The sequence below is a fragment of the Arachis stenosperma genome, chromosome 3 (assembly GCF_014773155.1).
Source record: "Arachis stenosperma cultivar V10309 chromosome 3, arast.V10309.gnm1.PFL2, whole genome shotgun sequence".
Taxonomy (NCBI): Eukaryota; Viridiplantae; Streptophyta; class Magnoliopsida; order Fabales; family Fabaceae; genus Arachis; species Arachis stenosperma.
The window spans coordinates 34,635,184-34,649,143 of record NC_080379.1 but is presented as its reverse complement, the minus strand read 5'-3'; positions in this window follow the sequence as shown (position 1 = coordinate 34,649,143).

Genomic DNA, 13,960 nt, shown 5'->3' with positions numbered 1-13,960 from the left:
TATAATTGCTTTACACTCCTCCCACTTTGTAGCTTTTCCTTTGTCCCTTGGGTGGTCTTGAGTGGCACTTGGGGATGCATCTGTAATTCGTTTAGCCATTTGTTCCATATGCCTCTCGAGATTTTTGATTGAAACTTCTTGGTTTTTGCTTGTTGTGGCTTGATCTTTTCTTGCTGCTTCTTGATCTTTTCTTGCTGCTTCTTGATCTTGTCTTGCCATCTCTTGATTTTTCATGAGTTTCTCCATCATTGTCTCTTGGTGCTTCATCATCTTTTCTATCAATGTCTCCAAGTTGGAGATCCTTTGAGTGTCTTGTGATGTTTGTGGCTGGTTGTGGGTGTTGAAGGTTGATGGTGGGTGTTTTGGTTAGTGGTTGGTTATTGGGTGGACAGTAGCTAGAATTTGAGTGGTTGTTTTGGGGTTTTCTATATGGATTGGGGTTAGTGTTTTGCTGGTTGTGATTTTGGTTGTTTCTTGAGTTGTTTTGGTTTGAATTTCGTTGCCATGGTTGCTGATTTTGAGTGTGGTTATCTCCCCATCTTATGTTTGGATGGTTCTTCCAGGATGGATTGTAGATGTCACCATAGACTTCATTTTGGCCGGAGCTTTGGTTATGCACATATTGAGGTTGTTCCTGCTGCTGATCTTCTTGGTTTTCTTCATTTTGCCCCCATTTGGTTGATGGTTGGCTTGTATTCACTGCTGCAACTTGCAGGCTATCAATCTTTTTAGCCATCTGCTCAAATTGTTGTTGAATCTGCTCCTGCATTATCTTGTTTTGAGCTAGGAGGGTGTCAACTCCTTCTAGCTCCATTACTCCTCTCCTTTGTGATGGTTGGCGGTTTCTTTGATGAGCGAAGAAGTATTGGTTGTTGACCACCATATCGATGAGATTTTGAGCTTCCTCTGCATTTTCATGAGTTGCAAAGAACCTCCAGCTGAATGATCCAAAGCTTCCTGGGATTTCAATGTTAAGCCCTCATAGAAATTCTGCAGCTTATCCCACTCAGTGAACATTTCAGGAGGACATTTCCTGATAGAGCCTTGTATCTCTCCCAAGCCTCATGGATGGGTTCAGACTCTATTTGTGTAAATGTTTGTACCTCAGTCTTCAACCTTATGATCCTTTGAGGTGGGTAAAATTTGGCAAGGAACTTGGTTACCAAATCATCCCAATTGTTGATGCTGTCTCTTGGAAATGATTCCAACCATTGATGGCCTTGTCTCTGAGAGAAAATGGGAATAGCAATAGCTTGTAGCTGTCAGGAGGCACACCATTGGTTTTGACAGTGTTACAAATCCTCAGGAAGGTGGATAGGTGCTGGTTTGGATCTTCCAAGGGGCCTCCTCCATAAGAACAGTTGTTCTGCACCAAGGTGATGAGTTGGGGCTTCAATTCAAAGTTATTTGCATCGACATTTGGGGTAAGGATGCTACTCCCACAATGCCTTGGATTAGCAAATGTATATGAAGCCAAGACTCTCCTCTGGGGTTGACCATTGTTGTTGGCCATTCTCACTGGTGGATTTGTTTGATTTGTTGAGTGTTCCTCCAATTCATGATATTCTTCATCTGATTCTTCCTCTCCAGCAACATTTTTTTCTCTTGCTTCTCTTCTTAGCCTTTGGAGGATTCTTTCGTCAGTTTCATGAAAGGTAGGGATCTCTCTTCTTGTATCTGACATACAAGCAAAACACAAGAATCACATAATATCAGAAAAGCAATAACACTTTAATCCATGGCTGAAGTAAAATATTAGTTAGCTTAGGTAAAAATTCAAACAGTTAGCGTGTTAGTCAAAAGTTAAAGAAACAGAAAAGAAAAAATGCTTGATCTAGATCTCCACTTCACTTAATCATTGTCAATCTATTTCAATACCCGGCAACGGCGCCAAAAACTTGATGTGCGGAAAACGATCCGACACAAAACTCACCGGCAAGTGCACCGGGTCGCATCAAGTAATAATAACTCACGGGAGTGAGGTTGATCCCACAGGGATTGAAGGATTGAGCAATTTTGGTTTAGTGGTTGATTTAGTCAAGCAAATCAAGATTTGGTTGAGTGATTTGTGATTTGCAGAAATTAAATTGCATTGAAAGTAAAGGGAATGTGTAAATTGCATGAAATTAAAGAGGGCAAGAAATTAAAGTGCTGAATCTTAAAGAACAAGAAATTAAATGGCAGAAACTTAGAACACAAGAAATGTAAATTGCAGAATCTTAAATTGCAAGAAATGTAAATGGCTTGAATTGTAAAGGGAATTGGGAGTTGGATTTGCAGAAATTAAACAAGGAAAAGTAAATTGCAACAAACAGAGAAAATAGAAGATGACTTGGAGTTAACCGGATCTAAAACAAAAATGTAAATGATCATGAGAGCATCAAACAGAGAATGTAATATGGAAATTTAGATCTCAGGACCCAAGAGACTAGAGTCTAATCTCAATGTCCTAGATCCAACAAGAACAATTGCAAAGAAAATGAAGAATTGTAAGTTTCAAAGAAAGTAGAAGAGGAAGCAATTAATCAGAAATGGAAATTCAGTTATGCAGTGAACTGAAACAGGGAGGTCCAAGGATGAGATTGAAACAGAATTTCTTCAATTCTCCAACCCAAGATCCAAGACAATTGTAATTGAAATTGAAAGCAAATAAACTAAGAGGAAGAGAAGTGAATTCTCCTTCCCCGAGACTAAGAAACTCAAAATCACTCTATACCCAAAAGCTTTCCTAAAACTATTCTAAAAACTCAAAGAGAAAGCTCGAAAGAAAAAAAGCCCCCGAATAACTTGAATTCTATCCTATTTATACACTTTCTTCAAATGATCTTCAAGCCTTGAGTTGGGCCTTTGCTCTTGGTGGACTTGGGTTGAGAGAGGCCTTGGTTGATTGCTCTTGGAGTTTGGAGAGGAATCAAAGTGAACCAATTGAACCGGGTTGGAGTTTTGCATAAGTTTGAGTAAAAGTTTGAGGCTAACTTTTACTCCAACTTTTCATATCAGCTTCCCCATTTTGCTGATACCAACGTTGGTGCAAAAGTTAGGGGTCTAACTTTTGCTCCAACGTTGGCCTCTTCAATTGCACTCATGGCGCCAACGTTAGCCCAAAAGTTAGAGGCTAACGTTGGCGCAAACTTTTGCTCCTCCCTATATGTTTTTCATGCGCCAACGTTAGCCTAAAAGTTAGAGGCTAACATTGGCGCAAACTTTTGGTGCCCAGGGAGAAATTCTCATGCGCCAACGTTAGCCTAAAAGTTAGAGGCTAACGTTGGCGCAAACTTTTGGTGCCCCAGGGAGTATTTTCATGTGCCAACGTTAGCCCAAAAGTTAGGGGCTAACGTTGGGGCAAACTTTTCACCCAAAAGTTTGTGCAAAAGTTTGAGGCTAACTTTTGGTCCAGCTTTTTGCTTCCTGGTTCATTTTCACTTATTCCAAAAGTTTGAGCTAAAGTTTGAGGCAAACTTTTGCTCAAACTTTTTGTCCTCTCTTCCTCCTAGCCATTCCTTCTTGCTTCAACCTTTCTCCAAGCTTTCTTCACCTATCATTAATCAACCAAACACATCAACGCTATGCTCAAAATCATGAGATATTCATTCTTTCATAATATGTAACAAATATAGCATAAAACCTCATGAAATTGCATTAATTCATCTATGGTCGATTCAATCAAAGGAAGCATGAAAATCTACCCAAATTGGCTTGCTTAGAGCTCAAGAAAGTGCATAATTCAAGTGAAAACAAAAGAAAAAGACTAGTGAAACTAGGCTAAGATGACTTGTCATCAATGATTAAAATAAATTAATAAGAAAAGTCAATTCGAAAAATAGATAACTCTGAAACCTTAACTGCCTTCTTCGTATTGTTCTTCCAACTTATTTACTTGCCTGTCTTTCTAATATTCTGAATTTATTGTTAATGCTTTTGAATCTTCAAAACCATTTTCTGTTTGTCTGACTAAGCTAATCACTCAATTATTGTTCCTTGATCCATCAATCCTCGTGGGATCGACCCTCACTCACCTGAGGTATTACTTGGTACGACCTGATGCACTTGCCGGTTAGTTTGTGGTTAGAAATTCTGCACTAAATTTTTGGTGCCGTTGCCGGGGATTGATTGTGATTGACAATTATTCGTTGTTTGATTGCTTAGATTAGATAATTTTTCTTTTGATCAGTTTTATTTTAGTATTATTAATTTTTATTTTTCATTTGTTTTTTTCTTAATTTTTTCTTATTTCTCGCTCAGACCCCCCTTTCCCCTGTCTTCTTTTTTTATTTTATTTTGTTTTAGCCTTTAATTTTTATAGTTTTAATTTTTATTTAACTGTTACTTTATTATTTTCAAAAACAAAAAAAGAAAAATAAAATAATAAATAAATAAATAAAATTTATCACTAATATTTTTCTTAATTTCTGAAATTAAGTTTAGTGTCTCCTAGTTAGTTTTATTTTAATTTTTCTTATTTAATTTGCCTAATAGTTTCAAAAATTTTTAGTCTTGATTTTTCTAGTAATTTTCGAATTTAGTGTTTGTTTGTTTTATTCAATATTTTTATCTCTTTACTCAGGTTACCTCATTGGGAATTCTCTGCACTCTGACATTGAGAGTTCCATCTTTTCTTGTCTTCTGTTTGTTTATGCGCAGGAACAGAGACAAAGAACATCTCTTAGACTTTGATCATGAACCTGAAAGGACTTTTAGGTGACGTTTGCAACAAGCAAGACTTTACAAGGCTGCAGAATCCACTATGGATCCTAATAATACTGCTAATGCCAATGTGGTAAATCTGAATGGGAATGAGCAACAAAGGAGAGTACTTGGCTCTTACTCTACTCCTACTGCAGATCTTTATGGAAAAATCATTGTGGTGCCTCCTATAGCTGCGAACAACTTTGAGTTGAAGCCACAATTGGTCACCCTGGTGCAACAAAACTGCCAATATCACGATCTTTCACACGAAGACCCAAATCAATTTATTTCTAATTTTTTGCAGATTTATATACTGTGAAGACAAATGGAGTGAACCCTGAGGTGTACAAACTCATGCTCTTCCTGTTTGCTCTGAGGGATAGAGCAAAGCTATGGCTCGACTCCCAACTCAAGGAGAGTTTGGATACTTGGAACAAGGTTGTTACTGAGTTTCTTACTAAATTTTTCCCACCAAAAAAGCTGACTAAGCTTAGGGTGGAGGTTCAGACCTTCAGGAAGAAGGATGGCAAAACTCTTTATGAAGCTTGGGAGAGATACAAGCTACTGACTAGGCAATGTCCTCCGGACATGTTCTCCAAATGGACCCAACTAGATATCTTTTATAAAGGTTTAGGTGAAATGTCCAAGATGTGCTTAGATAATTCTGCTGGTGGTTCACTGCACAAGAAGAAGACACCGGAGGAAACTATTGAGCTTATTGAGTTGGTTGCTAGCAACCAATATTTATTCTCATTTAACAGGAATCCTGTGAACTCTGAGGCTCTTCAGAAGAAGGGTGTTATGGAAGTAGAAGCTCTTAATGCTATTCTTACTCAGAACAAGCTTATGTCTCAGCAAATAAGTCTACTTACTCAACAGATATATGGCATGCAAGTCTCAGCTATCAACACCCATAATCCACCTCAAGAGGTCTCTTATGACATGACAGGTAATTTTGTGCAAAATGATAATTATGATTACGTTCAATCCTCTTCTGAACAGATCAATTACATGGAGAGTGGTCCTAGAAATCCCAATAATGATCCATATTCTAAGACATACAATCAGGGGGTGGAGAAATCACCCAAATTTTGGGTGGAGAGACCAACCTCAGAGACCTCAGAATTTTAACAATAATTCTCAGGGCGGTTTCCAACAGAATAATCACAATAACAGCCAATTTCAATCACAACAATCACCTCAGTAGGCAAACTCTAAATCCCAAGAAGATTCTAACTGGGAGACGATGAGGAGTTTTATACAGGAAACTAGAGCCTCCATTAGAAACTTGGAAGTGCAAATGGGCCAACTGAGCAAGTAAATACCTGAGAGATCTGCAAGTACATTTCCAGGTGATACAGTGGTGAACCCAAGAGAAGACTACAAGGTTATTCAATTGAGAAGTGATAAAGTAGCTGGCTCTGAGACCAAGGTCAATGAAGAGTTAGTTGAAAAAAAACTCCAGAGGAGAAGAAGGAAGAAGTAGAGTGCGCCCCTCCTAAGCGTGTAGACAATCCATTCCCTGATTCTCTTGACACTTATCCTACCTTGCCAAAGGCTCCTGAATACAAGCCAAAAATGCCATATCCTAAGAGGCTTCAGAAGGCTTCCAAAGAAAAGCAGTTCTCTAAATTTTTAGATGTCTTCAAGAAGCTACAGATCAACATTCTTTTTGCAGAGGCTCTTGAGCAAATGCCTCTCTATGCTAAATTTATGAAAGAATTGTTGACCCACAAGAGGAATTGGAAGGAACAAGAAATAGTGGTGTTAACCAAGGAATCCAGTGCCATTATTCAACACAACCTTCTTGAGAAGATGCCAGATCCAGGGAGCTTTGTAATTCCTTGCACCATTGGAGATGTCACTATTCAGAGAGCTTTATGTGATCTTGGAGCTAGCATCAATCTAATGCCACTTTCAGTGATGAAAAAGCTTCAAATTGAGGAGGTAAAATCCACTCGTATTTCTTTTCAACTTGCTGATCTTTCTATTAAATTATCTGTGAGTGTTATTGAGGATTTACTTGTTAAAGTAGGACCATTTATATTTCCTATTGATTTTGTTATATTAGACATGGAAGAGGAGGTAAAATCCACTATTATTCTTGGTAGACCCTTTTTAGCTACAGGTAGAGCTTTGATTGATGTACAAAAGGGTGAATTAACCCTAAGGGTCAATGAAGAATAGGTGGTTCTCAATGTTTTTTAAGCTCTCACGCACCCTAATGATACTGAAGGGTGTATGAAAATAGATGTTATTGAACCACTTGTTCAAGAGATACTGAAAGCTAAGGTACTTGATGACATTCTGGATCCAATTTCTGAGTATAAATTAGTGGAAGTTGATGATTCACCACCCCAGAAGGCTATGGTTCACATGCCTAAAGCAGAGGAGGAAGCCCCCAAGTTTGAGCTCAAACCTTTACCTCCTTCTCTGAAATATGTGTTCTTGGGTGAAAATAATTCATATCCGATGATTATTAGCTCCTCCCTAAAGCCTGAAGAGGAAGAGGCACTTATTTCAGTGCTCAGGAGCCATAAAACAACTCTTGGATGGACCATTAGTGACTTGAAAGGGATTAGTCCAACCAAGTGTATGTACAAAATCCTCCTTGAAGATGATGCTAAACCAGTTGTACAACCACAAAGGAGACTCAATCCAACTATGAAAGAGGTGGTCCAAAAAGAGGTAATGAAATTATGGGAAGCAGGTATTATTTACCCTATTTCTGACAGTCCTTGGGTAAGTCCTGTGCAGGTAGTTCCCAATAAAGGAGGGATGACAGTGATCAAGAATGAAAAGAATGAGCTTATTCCTACAAGGACAGTCACAGGCTGGAGAATGTGTATAGACTACAGAAGGCTCAACACTGCCACAAGGAAGGATCATTTTCCCCTGCCTTTCATTGATCAGATGCTTGAGAGGTTAGCTGGTCATGCTTTTTATTATTTTCTAGATGGATACTCTGGATATAATCAAATGTAGTGGACCCTCAAGATCAAGAGAAGACAGCATTCACATGCCCCTTTGGAGTATTTGTCTATAAGAGAATGCCGTTTGGACTTTGTAATGCTCCAGCAACTTTTTAGAGGTGTATGCTTTCAATTTTTTCTGATATAGTTGAAAATTTTATTGAGGTATTTATGGATGATTTTTCTGTTTTTGGTCATTCTTTTGAATCTTGCCTTAAGCATTTATCTCTTGTCTTGAAACGGTGTCAAGAATCAAACCTTGTTTTAAATTGAGAAAAATGTCATTTTATGGTTATAGAAGGTATTGTTCTTGGACACTGGATTTCAAGTAAGGGGATTGAGGTTGATAGAGCAAAGGTGGAGGTAATTGAAAAATTACCACCACCAGCTAATGTTAAGGCAGTCAGGAGTTTCTTGGGTTATTCAGGATTTTATAGGAGATTTATAAAGGACTTTTCTATAAACCATTGAGCAACCTGTTGGTTGTTGATGTTCCTTTTGTCTTTGATTCTGATTGCCTGCATGCTTTTGAAACTCTGAAAGCAAACCTTACATCTGTTTCCATTATAGCTCCCCCTGACTGGAATCTACCATTTGAGTTGATGTTTGATGCTAGTGACTTTGCTATAGCAGCTATTTTAGGACAGAGACATGGTAAGCTTATACATGTCATTTATTATGTCAGTCGTGTGTTAAATAATGCCCAAAAGAATTACACAACTACAGAAAAAGAATTATTAGCTATTGTGTATGATGTTGATAAGTTTAGGTCCTATTTAATTGGTTCTAAGGTTATTATTTATACTGATCATGCTGCTTTGAAGTACCTTCTAACCAAACAGGATTCTAAACCAAGATTAATCAGATGGGTGTTGCTCCTTCAGGAGTTTGATATTGAGATAAAAGACAGGAAAGGGTCAGAAAATCAAGTAGCTGACCATCTCTCCAGAATTGAGCCTGATGTAGGAGTACAACCACCCACAGCTGTGACTGAAATATTTCCTGATGAGCAATTATTCCTCATTCAACAGGCTCCATGGTTTGCAAACATTGCAAATTATAATGCCATGAATTATATTCCAAGAGAGTACAGTAGGCAACAAGTGAACAAGCTATTGACTGATGCAAAGTACTACATTTGGGAGGAACCATACCTTTTTAAAAGGTGTTTAGATGGTATCATCCGGAGATGTGTCCCAGATGAAGAAACACAACAAATTCTTTGGCACTGTCATGGTTTTGATTATGGAGGCCACTTTGGTGGTGAAAAGACAACTACAAAGGTCCTTCAGAGCGGGTTTTATTGGCCGACTCTCTTCAGGGACTCAAGAGCATTTGTGAAGCACTGTGACAGATGTAAAAAAGCCACGAATCTCCCTGCCAACCATGAAATGCCACAGCAGGGGATTCTTGAGGTTGAGTTGTTTGATGTGTGGGGTATTGATTTCATGGGACCTTTCCCACCTTCACATTCAAACAACTATATTCTAGTGGCAGTCGACTATGTGTCCAAGTGGGTGGAAGCTATGGCTCTACCCACCAATGACGCCAAGGTGGAAATGAGCTTTCTTCAGAGACATATCTTTAGCCGGTTTGGTGTTCCAAGGACACTCATTAGTGACGGAGGAAGCCACTTCTGTAACAGACAGCTGGACTCTCTCCTGCAGAGATATGGAGTCCGTCATAAAGTGGCAACCCCTTATCACCCTCAGACAAGTGGACAGGTAGAAGTTTCCAACAGGAAACTCAAGAGGATTCTAGATAAGACCGTCAGTGTTTCAAGAAGGGACTGGTCTGGGAAGCTTGATGATGCACTCTGGGCATACCGGACAGCTTATAAGACTCCTATTGGCATGTCCCCTTATCAGTTGGTCTATGGCAAAGCCTGTCACTTATCAGTCGAGCTGGAGCATAAAGCTTATTGGGCAATCAGGTATCTGAATCTTGATTCAGAAGCTACAGGAATTAAGTGTATTCTTGATGCACCACTATTTCATGGTACATCTTGTGCTTAATTGAGTGGATTTTATCCACTATTCTCACACTTATTCATAAAAATCGCATGTTTTACATTTTCCTTCCAGATTTTGTGCTATGATTGAAAACATGTTTCTTTGGTCTTAATTTAGCTAATTTTAATCCTCTCTCATTACCATTTGATGCCTTGATATGTGTGTTAAGTGTTTTTAGAGATTACAGGGCAGGAATGGCTTAGAGGATGGAAAGGAAGCATGCAAAAGTGGAAGGAATACAAGAAGCTGAAGGAACTGTAAAGCTGTCAGCCCTGACCTCTTCGCACTCAATCGATCATAACTTGAGCTACAGAGGTCCAAATGAGGAGGTTTTAGCTGCGTTGGAAAGCTAACATCCGGAGCTTTACAATGATATATAATTTTCTATAGTTTCCATGCTGTTAGGCAATGCGCACGCATGAATCACGCGTACACATGACCTGGCAAAAGTTCAATCCACGCGTATGCGTGGACGATGCGTATGTGTGACAGAGACACGTGCTGGATGTATCAGAAATTGCTGGGGGTGATTTCTGGACTGTTTTTGACCCAGTTTTCAGCCTAGAAAACACAGAATAGAAGCTGCAGTGTGGGGGAATCAGATTCATTCATCAGACACTACTCATACACATAATTTTAGGTTTTAGATATAGTTTTCTAGGCTCTCTCCTCTCTCTAGGTTTTAGGATTTAAGATTTCTCTTAATTATAGGTTTATTTCTTCCCAATTTCGGGTTCAATGTTCTTTCAATTTAGTTTCTCTTCTACTCTCATGTTAGATTTGATTTTCCTTTTAATACAATTTGAGGTATTTCAGACTTATTGCTTCTTCTATTATTTGTTATTGATTGATGTTTGTAATTGGTTGTTTGGATTTAATATTCCTTTCTAGTTTTCTATGTTTTTATATTGTACCTTCCAAGTGATTGATAAAATGCTTGGTTGGATCATAGAGTAGATTTTTATCCTTTTGGCCTTGGTTGAGTAATTGGTGACACTTGAGTTATCAAACTCCTTTGTTGATTGGTAATCGAAAGTTGATGATTGATTTGGATCCTTCTAAAGCTAGTCTTTCCTTAGGAGTTGACTAGGACTTGAGGAATCAAATTGATTAGTCCACTTGACTTTCCTCCATAGTTAGAGGTTAACTAAGTGGGAGCAACGGATAATTCTCATCACAATTGATAAGGATAACAAGGATAGGATTTCCAGTTCTCATACCTTGCCAAAAGCCTTTATTAGTTGTTAGTTTATTTCTTTTGCCATTTACCTTTTCTTATTCTCTTATCTAAAACCCCAAAACATACTTTTCCATAACCAATTATAAGCACACTTCCCTGCAATTCCTTGAAAGACGACCCGAGGTTTAAATACTTCGGTTATCAATTTTATTAGAGTTTGTTACTTGTGACAACCAAATTTTTGTACGAAAGGATTCTTTGTTGGTTTAGAAGCTATACTTGCAATGAGAGCTTATTTGTGAAATTCTAGACCACACAAGAATCCGTTTGTCAATGCTTCAGTTGAATGAGCTTGATGAATTCAGATATTCAGCCTATGAGAATGCCAAGCTCTATAAGGAGAGAACTAAGTTTTTGCACGACAAGAAGATTGCCATCAGAGTCTTTGAGCCAGGACAGAGAGTGCTTCTGTATAATTCAAGGCTCAAACTCTTTCCCGGGAAGCTGAAATCCCAGTGATCAGGACCGTTTGTGGTTACCAGAGCTTCACTATATGGTCATGTGGAAATACATGAAGAGAATTCTGACAAAAAATTTATAGTAAATGGCCAGAGGTTGAAGCACTATCTTGGAGGCGAGATCGATCGCCAGAGGTCCGCTCTTCTGCTGAATTAGCAAAACTGACCGTCAAGCTAGTGACGTTAAAGAAGCGCTTGTCGGGAGGCAACCTGATAACTTCATATCCTTAGTTATTTTTCGTAGTAGTGGTTTTTATTATTTGTTTGATTTCTATTGAATTTCACTATTTTTTTTTGTTTTATGTATGTTTGGATTATGCAGGATTTTTGAAACAGAACATGTTTTTAAAACAGAATACAGAACGCGCAGAGATGTATTTGCCTCGAGAAGGCCTGCGCCTAACTTGAGAATTTTTGAAGTTAGGCGCCGTGATGCGCATCAAGAACCATTACTCTCAGGAGGGTCTGTGCCTAATTTGAGAATCTTCAAGTTAGGCGCGAGATATGGCGAGTTAGGCGCAAAGGAAACCAAGTAAGGCACCATGGAAGCTTGTACTCTTGGGATGGGTCAAGTAAGGCGCAGGCCTTGTTGTTTAAACAAAGTAAAGCGCAAGCCTTGTTATTTAAACCAAGTAAGGCGCAGGCCTTGTTATTTAAACAAAGTAAGGCGCAAGCCTTGTTATTTAGACAAAGTAAGGCGCAGGCTAGGGAGGAGTGCACAAAGTAAGGCGCAATTCTTACTCCTTCGCCCAAGTAAGACACACGTATCTCCCTCTCCCCAAGCAAGGCGCAAGGCCTTGCTACTTGGCCCAAGTAAGGCGCCAAAGATAGCCTATTCCACACAAGTAAGGCGCAACCAATGTCCCAAGTGCTTCCCCCCACCTTATCACCATATCATATCATATCTTATTTACCCCCCTTATATATATTTATATATGTAACCCCCTCATCCCCATATATTCCCTCCCCATTCTCCAAACAAAAACCGTGCCTGATTCCCTGCCCCTGCTGCATTCCCAGGCCCTTACTACCTTCTTCCCAAGCACAACCTGTGACCCTCTTCCCCCAAGACCCACCTGTGACCCCCCCTCCTAACATAAGTTACTGAACCCAACCCAACCCCTATATAAACACCAGTCCTTCTCCTCTCAAATCACACCTAGCTTCATACATTCATCTCTTCCTCTTTCAACACCCCTCTTCCCTTTTCCGTGATCACATGCGCACACAGGAAGGTTTTGAAAGTGTGCGTACGCACAGGGGTGTGCGTGCGCACAGGTACTAAAATTTATAGAGTTTGTTCATTCACACAAGTTGTGCGAGCACCCCTAACAGACGTCCCTTCTCGACTTGTGCGTGCGCACAGGGCTGTGCGTCCCCACAAGTCATAATTCTTCATTGATGTGCGCGCGCACAACCTGTGCTAGTGCTGCTACCAGAGCCTTTTCCCCTACCTGTGCGTACGCACAGGTCTGTGTGTCCGCACAGAATATAATTTTCGTAGGGTTGTGCGTGCGCACAAGGCTGTGCGTCCACACATATCAGAGAATCCTGAAATTCTGTAACTTTGCAGAATTTCAGATTTTTAACACCAACTATGAATGATCATAACTTCCTCTACAAAATTCCAAAATTCACAAACTTTATATCGATTTAAAGGGTTTTCAAAGATCTTTAATTCTAGACAAGTTTCATCAGATTTTGAAAATTGAGGCAAAAGTTATGACCAGACAAAGTTCATTAAAAACTAACTTTTACCCAAAAACACAATTTCCTCAATTCTTTGAAAAACACAACCAAAACCAAACCAAACTATTCTAAACTCCAATTCTCATCAAAATCAACACCCTATGACCTATTACACCAAGCCTACCACATATCTCTTCAACTTTCCTCATCCACAACATCGACATTAATATTTCATATATATCAACAATTTTCCAACTACATTACCAATTCATATATATATATCAACACAAATCACTTCTCAACTTCACCCATCATTCATCCTCATCATAACCTTATTAATCATTATAATCAAACTCAACAATCATCAAATCATCAACAATTCAACACATACCATCATTCAAATCCAAGCCTATCTTATGGGTCACTAGCCTAAGTGTCCATGAATATTATATACTACATAGAGGAAACCAAAACCATACTTTGGCCAATTCCCAATATGCCTTTAACCCACAAATGAGCACAAGCAAGCTCTCAACTCCAAACCAAGCTTTCAATTCCACTCCAACAAGCACCAATAAGCTCCAAAAGCTCCCAATTACACAATAATCAAACTATACACATATAAATCACCATAAATCAACCTAGGACTTAGCATAAATCAAATTTCACAAGGGTTTAGTATCTCTTACCTCCCCCAACAGATTTGATGGCCAAAATCCAAGGCTAAGCAAGGATTAGAGCAAACCTAAACATCCAAAATCACAAAATCTCACTTAACCCAAAACCCTAGATTTTTGAAACTTTGAGGAGAATAACTGAGAAGGATTCGAGCTTTCCTTACCAGTTTCTTGGGTGGATTCTGATGAGCAGATAAATTATACGCTTTTTGGTAGTATTTTCACA